This window comes from Sphaerodactylus townsendi, linkage group LG10 (genome assembly GCF_021028975.2).
Source record: "Sphaerodactylus townsendi isolate TG3544 linkage group LG10, MPM_Stown_v2.3, whole genome shotgun sequence".
Classification (NCBI taxonomy): domain Eukaryota; kingdom Metazoa; phylum Chordata; class Lepidosauria; order Squamata; family Sphaerodactylidae; genus Sphaerodactylus; species Sphaerodactylus townsendi.
The window spans coordinates 59,615,707-59,629,774 of record NC_059434.1 but is presented as its reverse complement, the minus strand read 5'-3'; positions in this window follow the sequence as shown (position 1 = coordinate 59,629,774).

Here is a 14,068-nt window from a genome sequence, read left to right as displayed (position 1 = left end):
AAGTCCACCTTCTCCATGATGCTGCCTGTGAATTAAGATCACTTTTGAAGGTCCTTCTACAGATCCCCCTGTCTTTGTAAATGAGGCAGGATGGTTAGAAAGGGTTCTATGGTGGCCCTCTTGCTTTGTTTCCTCGTGAATATCCTTTGTACTACTCTGTGGTTGCTCTTGCAGCCTTGAACTCTCATGCAGAAATATACCTCTACTACACAGATTATCACATTTTGGATCATAGCTTATGAAGTTAGCAAAAAAACTGAGAAAAACCAATAAAGAAGTTATGTGAAATCTCTGATAGATTCTGTCCTCAAACATGATACATTACCCCTCCTGAAAATCATGAGCCATTGTCAAATTACTCTATCTACAAAACTGTATAGCTTATTTATGGCAGATTACATTTTTAAATGCTAATGTTATAAAGCAAATCCTATATCAATAACTAAAAATCTAGATGCCTTTGAGGCATCCCAGTGAATGTATAAAAGAGGCACAAGGCCAAATGATCAAATCAATCATACATAATCTCTGCACTATTTATTTAAATGAATGTTCATATTGAGTCTATTTAAACATGGATAACCTTTCAGAGCAGGTCATGCAATGAAGCACATGCTACTTTCAGCAGAAAATTAATATACCCAAAGATATTGCTTGCATACAGTAGTGCAATGTTTTTGCCCAAGGCCTTTCTTTTTCCCTATGGCTTGCACTTTCTGAACCTTGAATACAATTGCCAGTAAACTTGCTAAGCAAATTACATACACATTTCTATGCTACATGAAAAACTCGAAACCCTGGTTTATGACTCTTTACTGTAAGAACAATTCCTTTACCCATTCCATTAGCGGTGGCTGTTTACTGTTAAATGTTGACTGAGTCCAAAAATGCCACAATCATTTTTTGACCTTTAAAGGCAGCTATTGCTAAGTAAAGAAACATAATCGGGGGTTAATGAAATGGATTATTTTAGGATGTAAACTCAAGCTTCCATGTCTGACTGCAGCCTGCTTAATACAAGACTTCTATAGCAGTTCTTATCTACCTTTTACTGGAGAACTATGTCTCATAAACTAAGACTATAACTGTGTGCACAGTCAGAAGACCCAGTGGAATTTACTTCTAAGCATGTCTTGCAGAGGATCAGGTTGCTTCGATTGTCTGTTGCTTCAGGTCATAGTAATTACAGCTATGGAACTGTACACAAACAACTTTGTCAGGGTTTTGGAAGCAGAGCATATAGCAGAGGAAAACTTTGGTAGCAGATGCATGGAGTTAAACAAGGCATGGGTAAACCTCCCAGGAACAAATGCTATGAGTTTCTGGGAAAGGGTGGCTAGTGAACATAAAGAGCTACAGAGCTAGGACCTGAAGCTCCATATGGTGGATGAAAGCAAAAAAGGGGACTAAAATGGAGGCACACCATGAGCAATTGAAGTTCAAGTTCAAAAATTTCCCTGCTCTCAAGAGATGCCTTGGAGGACCAGTATAATACAAACTTGGTTTATTTTAGCTAGGGCCATTTCCGCATGGCCTTTTTATGGTGCCCTGGGGACGGGATAAACGCCGCTGCTCAGGGAGCCATCTCGCGACAAGCAGCCTTGGCCCGTACCTGACCGCGCATCCCCTCCCCAGGGCCAAGCGTCAGGTCGGCTTCAGTTTAAACAACAACCCTTTAAAGGGTTGTTTTTGCCCATAACAGCAGTAGTTCCCGGCGGCCCGGTGTGAAGAGCACCGCCAGGAACACGCTGTTTCCCTTCGCCCGTCCCACTTCACCTTGTCGTCGTTGAAGCTGCCTGCTGGTGCTCTGCAGCCCCTCCTCACGATCGTCCTCCGACCCCTGGAGGTCGGAGGGCTTGGCGCATGGGCGGGGCTTCAGGAGGGCAGCAGGTCTCTAATGACGACGGGGACAAGGTGAGTGGGACGGGGAAGGGGGCAGAGGCGGCTCCATGCGGAGCCGCCTGTCCTCCGCCGGCCTCCCCTGAGGGGCCGCCTGACGCACGCTTGCAAGTCGCGATGGTTCACTTCCCCACGCCGGCAGAATTCTTACTTCGGCGTGCAAGCGCCTCGGGGGCCATCGCGGGAAATGGTATCTAGCACTTTTTTTTGGGTTTGTGAGTCATGATTCTTCACACAGATGATAACTCGCATTCTGTTTTGCCTCGATAAATGCTGGCTTCACTTTCTTCTCTCTGCAGGTTGAGAAGGAACAAGCCAGGATCAAGTCTGGGTTAAGCCAGGATGTCTTCATTCTTACATCAGCAGATTAACTTCATGGTGGCTAAAAAAAAATATCAACTTCATGTCCTTGACTTCAGATCCCTGGTTTGACATAGGTATAACTAGGAGTGATGCAGACATTCAAACCAACTATACTTAAACTATGATTTCATGCAACATCTGAAATGAACCATGATATTCCTGTATTTAAGTTCTCCATTTTGAAAACATATATTTTTGTCTGTCTGTTTTTTCTAAAATGTTTCAGTGTCTCCAGAAATTAAAAAAGTCAGTTATGAAGTGATTACCATGCAAGAGATGTAAGTGACACTGATATGAATTTTTAAACAAACTATAATAAATTGTAAGCACCAGAATGGACCAAACTAGTTAGAGCTGTGTTCTCACAGTACTTTAAATATTAGCCTCATAAACATATTCTCTCTCTCTCTCTCTCTCTCTCTCTCTTTGTTGTTGCTGTTGTTGTAACCTTGAGTCTTCATGGCAGGCTGGATCTTCAAGGGCTCATCAAATATCCAGTTCCTTAGCCAGTGCAGCATATGTGACTGAAAGGAGTTCTCTTTTGTGGCCACACTGAAATGCTTGTCTAAACATCCCTTCAAGGATTCTTTCCATTTATGCAGCCAAACCTTCTCTCTCATCTACAAGGCATCCTGTTTCTTGGTAACCAGACCATTTCTTCTGTCTCAAAGGTATCCTCTCTCTTTTCCCACCATCTCCTCCCATTTGTTTTTATAGAGATGAAAAGAATAATTTCCATCTTCATAGGTCTTCAACATTAATCCACATTGCTTGTCTTAATGCCTAATCTTCATTATTGTTATTTTATGTACCTCCTCTCTAACACCTCATACAAAAATGGCCTTTCCACATGCTGCTGATAGGCATATGGACCACCTAACTCTCAGTCTTTTTCATAAAAACACTTCACCGATAATAATCATTCTCATCTTAGTAAATGGAACTCAGTAGCCTGAACTTACCAAAAATGTGGCAGATAACTGATATACAGTCCTTGACATTGTTAAATGACAACCATCAGACATAACTGACCCCAAAAGAACTGCCTACTTCCCGTATTTACTTTGTTGTTATTTTATATTGGGTATATAGTATACTTACAAATTGTATATATAATATACAATTATATATATACATACATATATACATACATACATATACACACACACATATATAATACAATTAATATACAATATACAATTGTATATATAATATACAATATACATATAATTGAATATAGAATCATCAGTGAAAATGGGCAGTGACTAGAAACACAAATGTATGCAGACAAGTCCTATTTAACCATATAAGACTTAATCTAAGAATGAATCATCCCTTTAAAATGCATGGTAAACATATTGAATGAGTATAATAATATCATAAATAATAATGATAACCAAGCAAGAGTCAGTGTGGTATAGTGGTTAAGAGCAGGTGGCCTCTGATCTGGAGAACTGGGTTTGATTCCCTACTTCTCCATAGTTCTTTGGAATTCTCTCAGTCCCACCAACTCACAAGGTGTCATTTGTGGGGAGAGGAAGGAAAAGGAGTTTGTAAGTTCCTTTTAGTCTCCTTACAGAAGAGAAAGGGGGTGTATATAAATTTAAACTACTATTCCTCCTCCTCCTCTTTTTCTTCTATAAGCCAACATGTTTTATAGGGGCAAATATGCATATGTACAAATAATGGAATAATTATGCATGATATGTGGAAGAACATATGGCAAAGGATGCGTAGTTTACATTTACTTATTTATATAAATATCTGCAATCCACTTTTCTCCCACTCAGGGGATTCAAAGCTGCTTACATATAAAATGTGCAAAAATACAATTGAAATCAATATATTTACCCAAAAAAACCTAGGCACCCAGTATACTTTGTAAACAAGTAATTTGTTATAAATTCATCCCAGCTTTGGCTTGTCTCTTTTGTACAACTCAAGCAGAGCCATTAACTAATATCCAAGCTAAAGGCCAAGAGCCATTTGTCTTACCCTAATGGCTTGCTCCTCTAGCCAAGCCGATGTATCAAATACCTGCAAAAAGGAACAGCCAGATGCTCAGCTACAGTGCTGCCACTGTGCCCTCATCCCAGCACACAAGTCGTCGCTAAGAAAACAGCAAGCTGGCCCTAGACAGGACAGAGTAAAACCCCACCATGGCAGACACCCAGAAAGACAGCAAGCTAACTACAGTGGGGTGATGATCATTTTGTTCCCCTTTCTCTCATACCCAGCTTGCACTCTTGGGAATTGCAAATACTTTTTAATTCTGAAATTAAAAGAGTCCACCTGAAGTTTTTGGAAGACAAATAGTCTTAATCCATCTTTGATTTGTTCATTGCTAACCCTAATATGGATATACGTTCATTTCTAAGCTAAGAACATCACAACTTGCCATAAAATGAACATGTTTATAAGGTAATGAAAATGAATGTGAATAACCATAAGTGAACCAATTCCATTTGTTTCATTATTTTGCCTTTAATTGTCTATAAAATTTGGATATTCTTCTATCTATGTGACATCTGTCTGGAAAGCTGGCAACTGTCTGGAAATATGTCCTCAATATGGGATTTAATTTCTCTTCATACAAACATTCATGCAAACTGGATGGAAATTTGCATACAAAATGTTTCCTATTGAAACCTATGTAAGCAAAAACACAAACTCAAATGATAAAGAAAGCAAAGATGTATAATAACAAATATAATGAAAACCCCTGCTTCTTATTGAACTGTTTTTATGGTCTGCTCACAGCTCAATAGCTATTTTTAAATCTCATTTTCACTGCTGGATGTTCCTTTACGCTGTATTCATGCTTCTGGCTTATTTTTGTGTCTTGTTTTGTTTTTAAAAAATGTTTATGGGTATGGTATTGTTTTTACTTTGTGTGCCACATGTGTTTGGGAAAGTGGCACCTCAATTTCCTAACCGATGATAATTATACTATCAGCATACAATGCCTGTGTGATTCACCTGTCACCTCCAGATTAGACTTCTGCAACTCACTCTATGCAGGGCTACCCTTGGTCCTGCTCTGGAAGCTTCAACTGGTCCAGCATGCGGCAGCAAGGGTCCTGTTGGACATGTATCCAACCACTGCTCTGTCAGCTGCCCTGGCTCCAGGTAGAGCACCAGATCAGGTTCAAGGTGCTTGTACTTATGTACAAAGCCCTAGACAGTCTGGGGGCCACATACCTGAGGAACCATCTCTGTTGGTGCATTCCCCAAAGAGTGCTTGGATCTGGAAATAGTATTTTTTTCCAAAACATTTTCAAAACATGGTTCTTGGCCCTAGAGAAGTTTGGTTGGCTTCAACCAGGGCCAGGGCTTTTTTAGTCCTGGTCACAACCTGGTGAAACACTCTGTCCAGTGAGACCAGGGCCTTCCAGGACCTTATGCAGTTCTGCAGAGTCAGTAAGACAGAGCTGTTTCACCAGCCGTATGGTTGAGGCAGCCATTGTATCATCTGGTGTTCCCAGACACCCACCCACCCCCCTTCTTTTTTTGCCATTCCGTCTGGCTGTTGGGAGTTTGTCTTGCCCTGCAGGAATGGTATTGCATGCTGGATTTTTAATGAAATGTTTAAAAAACTTTTAGATAATTTTATGTTTGTGACATATGCTATAAGCTGCCCCAAGCCCAAAAGGGGAAGAGCAGCCTAGTATATCCAATGAATAAATTTTTAAAAATCTTTGTAGGCATGGCATACTTCACACTTCATACTTTTCAAAGTCATCCATTGCCTGATAAAATGGCAATATATTACCTCAAGAGCTGGTCAGAGTTTGCATAAATATTATTTTCACCAACTGTTTCTGGTAAATGGAAATCCAGTCTTTGTATACAACAGTTTAAAATGTTTGGTGCTGGAATTTTACTGGAAGTCGAGGATGGGTAATTGATGCCTCATGGTCTTTTATTGTCTCCCATATGGCAGAATCCAGCTATTCAGTGGATCATTGAAGTGTGCTCAGGCATCGTGCCAGATCATCAGGAAGCAAGGTCATATGCGATGAACACACAGGGCTTGAAATAGGAATCGCATGTATCAGGACTTTGAAAATGGCTTTCATTCCAGTTCCATTAGATTAAATCCAGAAACTGGATTTGAACAGTGAGGGAGGTGGAGTGGAAGCACTACTCATCCAAATACATTCAAATCTCTCCAACCTTGCAAAGAACTCAAATGAGATTTATGAATATGCATCAGTAGATAGCATAGTATCATTTTAAAAGCGCCTTATAGCTGTTTGTAAACCAAAGATTATCGCAAGCTCCAGTGTAGCTATTTGATTCCCTATGGAATGCCATGCCATTCATCTGTGTCAAATTCCAATGACTATTACCTAGCCACAAGAACCCCAACCATATCTTTTGTACCCTGACAGCAAATATTCTCTGTAGTATTATTTTCTAGCCAACAATTCCTGACCATTATCATATAATTCTGCTTTCACGAACATCTGCTTCATAAAGCCCACGTTGAAAGAAAATTTGAAGAAGGAAGAAAACATTGTGCACAGGAATAGGTGTCTTCAAGTTTCTTTGAATAAATCTGTACCAGACTGAAAATTTGAAACCATTTATTAGGTTCTGACACTTTTGTGATGTTACTTTTGGCAAAATGTAATAGGAGGCAAACTCATATCTTGTAACATATGGCTTTGCACAGCGAGGAGGGGGAGAGTGAGGTATGAGGTAGTTATTTTTAAACTATTTCTTACTGTGACATACCTCTCCCGAAAATTCTTGCAGGAGGAGCTGACAAATGATCTCAGTTTTGTCACAATCATGGCAAATTTTTAAACTACTGGTATTTCTCAAAACTGTGTCAATGGAATCCTCCAGATAACAAAATCAGCCACAATAATCTAAATGAACAATGGCAGGAAATGTGGTTATTGTGGAAACAGCCCAAAACAGCACTCATATCCAGACTGTTACAGAAGGAGAAGAGTGAACTTGCTTGCATAAGTAAGAAGTGAATAGAAGAAAATAATGCTTTGTCTGTCCCAGTTAAGTGCAACTTGCTATATGGTCCTTTATCAGCCCTGCCTTTGAGGCAATGAGAAGTGGCCATTATGTTCTGTGAGCCCTTCAATTTTCACAGACTCTTAGTACAAGCTACAGTTGGCATTGATTTCATGCTCAAATTGTGGTCTAGGGATAGATTAGCCATTCTGCTTCTTTACTAGCCATTTAGTTCTGTAGAGAGAACCCTCTATGAGTTGGCAGAGATACCCTCAGATGCTGGAGATACCTAAATAGATTGTTCTGGGTGATTTCTACATTATGTCACGAGCTAGCCCCTGGGTTCTCACCAGGACACAGAGGACTCTGAGGTAAAATTTGAGGACACAGTGCAGCCAGAGTTGGTTGCTCCAGAGGAAGACCTGGCAGCAGAGCCAACTCCCAGCCTTTCCCTGCCTGATGACGAGCAGGTTGAGGAGCCTACAGATCCTTCTAGAGCACGGGTAGGGAACCTGCGGCTCTCCAGATGTTCAGGAACTACAATTCCCATCAGCCCCTACCAGCATGGCCAATTGGCCATGCTGACAGAGGCTGATGGGAATTGATCCCTCAAAAGTTCCCATGGAAAACGCAGAATCCTGACTAGGAATAGTGACGAGCCAGCTGTGCATAGAAGGCAGAAGCAGAGGCAGCTACTGCAGAACCGCAGAAGGAGTGCTCATTTGGCAGCAAAGTATGGGAGATTGGAAGTTTCTCCATCTGATGAGGATTAACTATTTGCAGAATCCCAACCCCATAAACAAGGCTCTCTATATAAGCTGTGCTGTGAGCTTACTTCTGCCTGGGTACAACAAGTGTGTTTCCTGTTGCTTCTGTATGCCTGATTTACTGCTGAGCTCCAGTCTGTTTCCCTGATCTCCTGTGCCATGATCTGTTGGACTGTGTCCTGACTATGCTTTGCCTGCTGCCTGCCTTGAGCTGTTGGACTAGACCTGACCACCCCCTGCCTGCCTGCAGCACATATTCTTTGCCAGGGCTGTCCTGATATTATATAGCTTCTACAGATGCCCTGACCCTTTCTTAAATTATGACTTGGACTTACAAACTTTTGAACTGAATCTTTGAAGGGAGGTCTTGTTCCAGGGTTGCAGATTTGGCCTGAATCATGGTTTGACCACTTGCTACTCAAGACAAAGTAGAATGTGGTGCTGCCTCCATAGAAGGGGGAGCAATTAAAGTGGTCTGCTCACAGAGGCTCATGGCTCCTTCTGGATTCCAAAATGCTCTGGGGGTTTAAGATTCTATTGAAGTGGGGTGGGATCTTAGAACACGAAGCTTCTCAAAGCTGTTGACAAAACTGCTCATTATCCGCCTCTCTTGCCCTTGGGGTGAAAGCCAGCCCTGCGGTGTACTGCAGAATTGGATGATATAAGGTAGAAGGCCAGAAAACATATTCTGGAAAGACACTACCAGAAAATACTTATGGAATCTGAGAGAGCCTACATTTGTTTGCATTCCACCCTTCTCCTTATGGGCTCAGGGTAGCCTCCAACATATCACAGCATAATCATAACACATAAAATCATAAATAACATTAATAACTCCAACAATGTGAACAACAGAGGGAAGGAGGCCATTTATATGGTGCAACTGTAGCTGTCTTAACCATAGCTATAAGCATGTTGTAAAGTCATTGGAAGACCTATAAAGAGGGGTGATAGTGACAAAAATGTTATTTCTCTGTGACCATTTCATTAACTAGGTGATGATCACCCCAGATATTTAGGCTATATCAGTATCTGCTGAGTCCTAAATCTGAATCTTTATTGTCTCAGGAATGCTGAGCTCTGATCCTTTGCAAAACATTTTGCTGATTAATGACATAAACATGCTCCGGATGCTCTGGATACTACCCCTGTTTCTCTCTTGCCTTGAAAACCTTACAGGATCACTGTAAGTTGGCTAGGACTTTCTGGCACTTTACACACAAATGCACACACATGCATACACACATGTTTATTTTGGCTTAGTTTTAATTGTTTAAATCAGGTGTATTTGGTTTTAAATGGTTTTGTTTTTTGTTTGTTTTTATTATATTTATTGTTTGGTTTTTATTATGTATGTTTTTCATATGTTGGCTGCCTTAGGCCCCAGATCAGGTTGGAAATGTGAGGTATAAAAGTTGTAAATGAATAAATAAACCAGTTTATTTATTTATTTATTTCCATTTTTATCCTACCCACCACCACAAAGTAAGGCTCAGAGCAGTTAACAACAATTAATAAAGTATCTTTCGGTTTACAATAAAAATGTAATAAATACAATAAATGCAATTTAACATCACTGTAAATAAATACAATGAAATCCAACTTAAAATTCCATACTGCCAGGTGCCTGGCATCCATCATAGTTGGGAAAAAGGAGGGGAGGGGAGAAGGCAAAAGAGACTTAGCTATTAAAACACAGGATGGTCCCTCACTCTCAGCAGGCAAGCCTCAATGACCTACAGGTTAAAGGAACAATGGAACAAAGATATAGTCATTAAAAACAAATGCAACTTCTCCTTGGATCAATTAAGGGGTCTTTACGGTGAGGCACATGATATGACAACTTTGTGAAAATCCAAAGACCTGTAAATGTAGGATATTGTCAAGGGGGCAGGAGAAAGACTTGTTAAACATTTGGCTTAAGTATCTCCATTGCCATGGGCTCACTATACCTTTTTCAGGATAAAGGTGACACCAGATTTGAGAATGTATTCGCCATCTCCTGGATCGTCTTTGTTCTAGAATGTTCTGTTGGAGTCCTACCTAGTTCTGTTGGTGCCTACCTAGTTCTGTTTCCAAGGCACTAAGGCCCAAGCAGAGCATTCTAGAACAAAGATAGTCCAGGAAATGGCACATGAATTCTCAAATTTGGTGTCATGTTTATTCTGAAAAATGTATACCGTGTTTCCCCGAATATAAGACAGTGTCTTATATTAATTTTTGCTCCCAAAGATGCACTATGTGTTATTTTCAGGGGATGTCTTATTTTTCTGTGTTCTGTTCGTCGGGCATGCTTCCAAACAAAAACTTTGCTATGTCTTACTTTCGGGGGATGCCTTATATTTCGCACTTCAGCAAAACCTCTACTATGTCTTATTTTTCGCGAATGTCTTATATTAGGGGAAACAGGGTAGCCTTTGGCATTTGTTGTTGCATGGATTACTGAGGTGTGAGATGTTTTGCTCCAAAATGCTATACCAATGCTCAGCATTATGCTTTGATTTGTTCCTGTTCTTAAATTAAAAATGATAAATCACTTCAGATAATTAAATGGATCAATGGGAGCATGCGAAAGAAAACATTTCTTCAGTTCTCTTCACTACCACAGAACTTACTAATAATATGTACAGTACATTTACATATAATAAACTATCTTTTTTCCCTATCAGTATAGGTGTCAAACACTAAGCCCTTCTTCTTTCAAAAGCAGCAGAAATATTCACGGCACATCTTGAATCTACTCAGCTTTCACTGTTGAAAAGTTCTGCATATATGGAGACAGGCTATTTGTACAGGTGCAAATTTTACAAACTTGCATCTTTGTTATGCAGAAGGAAACAATTAGGCTTAAGAGCAAAAAAGGTGGCTAAACTGACATACAAATTGTTGGGGTTTTAAAAAAAAGATATTGGGCAGAATCCAGCGAACATTAAGCACACTTAGATCCATTTAGATCCCATGGATTTCAAAGAGAGTTACAGCATGTGCTTGAAATCAGTGGGGCTTCAGCAAAAAGAGAGTTATTCCATGTTAAACCCACTGAATCCAAAGCAGCTCAGTATCTTTAGGTTTGTGGTAGTATTTTATGGAAAAATATAGAAGTTGAAAAAATGGTCTTTTGCTTCTGCAACTGTTAGACATCAAAGAAAACTGTGTAAAATTGTGCCATTTGAACTAATCCTGCAATACATTTTAATTCTATATACAGCAGATATTATCTGTGCATTGTAAATTATTTAGAGTCTATTTTCCCCATTACCATTTTAAGAGCATTGGATACTTCTGGAGTAACTACTCTAAAATCTTCAGATGCATAATTTGCTACCATTTTTAAGGGAAGAAATATTTCTGATACACACGTACACACACACACTGCAGAATATATGTACATTTAATTCGGCATGCCTGAATGTTTAAATAAGAAAAGGTTAAGGATTTGTTAATGTTGGAGAGACACAAGGGGGTTATATTCTAAAGTCAGAAATTTTCTGTGAAGCACACAGCTATTACAAGCATCTAAAACAGTTAAATCCATTTAACGTCAGTTCTGTAATATGAGATTAGCGGATATTTGTAGTCAATATTCTTTCAGAGACATCTTGCCTTTTGGGTGGTATTTTCATGCATGTCAAATCATACTAAAACCATAGTCACACAGAAATTTAAAAGAATTGAATGCATGTTTTTAATGTGAAGTTTAGTGACTACACACATTTGGAAAGTTGCTCAGACACGATATAATTTTCATAATTAAAAATGTTATAATATTAGTGGAACACTATTTTAAAGTCTCCAGGCCACCGCTCTTGAGTAATGTTTCAACAGAAAATAAAACATGTGCAATGTATAGATATGAAGCCAGGGCTATTACAAAATCCCCTCAAGGAAGCTTGTGGGGTTTCCATATTAGGGATTTCTTTTAAAGCCGTGAATGTTTGATAATACCCTTTAGCTCTAAATATCTAAGTTTTAACTAAAACAAAATCATCTGTGCTGAAAGAACCCTTGCATAAGATTTGGAAAGTAGGAATGCATATTGGTTTCTTTATTGTCAGTCCAAGGAGGCTGGATGGGATTCATCAGGATGGTAGCAATTGTGTCTCAGAGAATTATTGATGATACGAATGTATTTTTTTTATTTGTCCTAGCAGCCAGAAAAAGTTCTCTTTGTTAAGTGGTGCTATATCTGAGTGAAATTCCTCATTATAGAATATAATTGAATACAGCTTTGCATCTATACCTTAGCATAACCATTAGAAACCAATATTTTCACCACATACAGTTATCGATCTCAAGAGAAAATGGACTATGAATGGTCAAAGGTCATCAAGAAACACCTGTAACAACAACTATACCACAGTCCTGCTGCTGTCCAAAAATTTTTTCTTGACCTTCCTTCCAATTCATAAATATTTTACAAATGAATGGTGGTTTATGTAAGAACACATTTATTCTTTTGCATACTGACAGGTGTCTGTTTAATTGATTTTAATGATACAAAATGGTGAATTAGATAGACCACTATTTTGACAGTTAAGGTAACTTCCTGGATGCAGTCCTGAAAAACTATTATGATAGCACAGCTGGACCAGATAGCTGTAAATTATTCTTGATCTTTAGTTTCTCCATTAACATAGCCAATATAATCATGCTTAGATGTCATCTAAAAAATTAGCCTACCAATTTGGGTAACTATTATTTTATCACTACACTGTGTATGACTACACTGTGTATGACTACACTGGTTAGAATGGAGTCTGCCTACTACTATTGTGCAAATAGTCTTTGTTAACTGTATAGACAGATATAAAATATACCTAGAAAAACTAGAGGTGTGCAAAAAAATTGGGAAAATTCAGAATCAGGTGTATTGAACTGGAATTTTTTTTGTGATTCCCAAATTATCCCAGAATTCAGATACCTTTATTGGCATACAAAAATAAATTAAAAATGGTTGAACAATAAAATCAATAAATTATAAATGGGGAATTAACAGCTGAGGAGTACCAGCCTGTGGGTGAACTACTGAATTTGGGAGCTATGGAGCTGTGCAATGCCCTATCACTGAGTTAAGTGCCTCTGTGCACCCACCCTTTGGATTGCACAATGAGGCAAAGATCAGTTTACATCTAGCTAAAATTGAGTCAATTTGTCACACAAGATCCAAGATTCTGGAATAGAGGAAGAGTTCAAAAATTGTAGAAGTGAAATGTTGTAACCTCTATCATACTTTCTTCAGTGTTGTGTTCAAACCATAAATAACAGTTTTCTTGTTTTGTTTAACTTTGTGGGCCATTTATCATAGGGTGAAGATCTTAGTCTATATATGTTTAGGATATAAATAAATGGCAGCAGTGTGTGAATGAAACAGACTATGAGCACCCAATCCCAGTAACTCAGTGAAATGTTTGAGGGCCTGTTGTTAAATGGAACTAGGCTACCTTAAATGCTGATGTATCCGAGGCCCTTTCCCCACTTCCCTTAAGCCCCGCACTATTCGAGGAGAGTAGCGCGGGGTCCCTCGGCACACCCGCCCCGACGCTGCTGCTGTCACGCCCCTCAGCGCGAGGCATTCCTGGCGCTCTTTCAAAGGACGCCTTTTGATGACCCCGCGCAGAGCGCGGGGTCGTGGGGACACCCGGGCGCGGGCCAGGGATGCCGCGCACTGGGGATTGCGTGCAGCAACCCTCGGAAAAGGGTAAGTGGGGAAAGGGCCTGTGATGAAAGAGAGAGAGGACAGGATAGGTCATGGATTTTAAAAGAGTTCAGAAAAATAGGAATGTTTGATGGTGTGACCTACTTGTACCCCTGAACCTGCGAGAAAGATTGGTGTAGAAGGTGGTAGGCACTCCGGGTGAGTGGAAAAGGGGTGTCACACATTCATACAAGAGCTTTGTATATTATCCAGTTTTACAATCTAACATTTTACTTGAAATAAATTTGCACAAACTGGGGAGTATTTTTTCCAATGTTTTGCATTATTAGTGTGAAAATAGTACTATTTCATATTATTAGTATTACTTCATACCCACTAATTTTTTCCTCTTTAAATCCCGACAGGG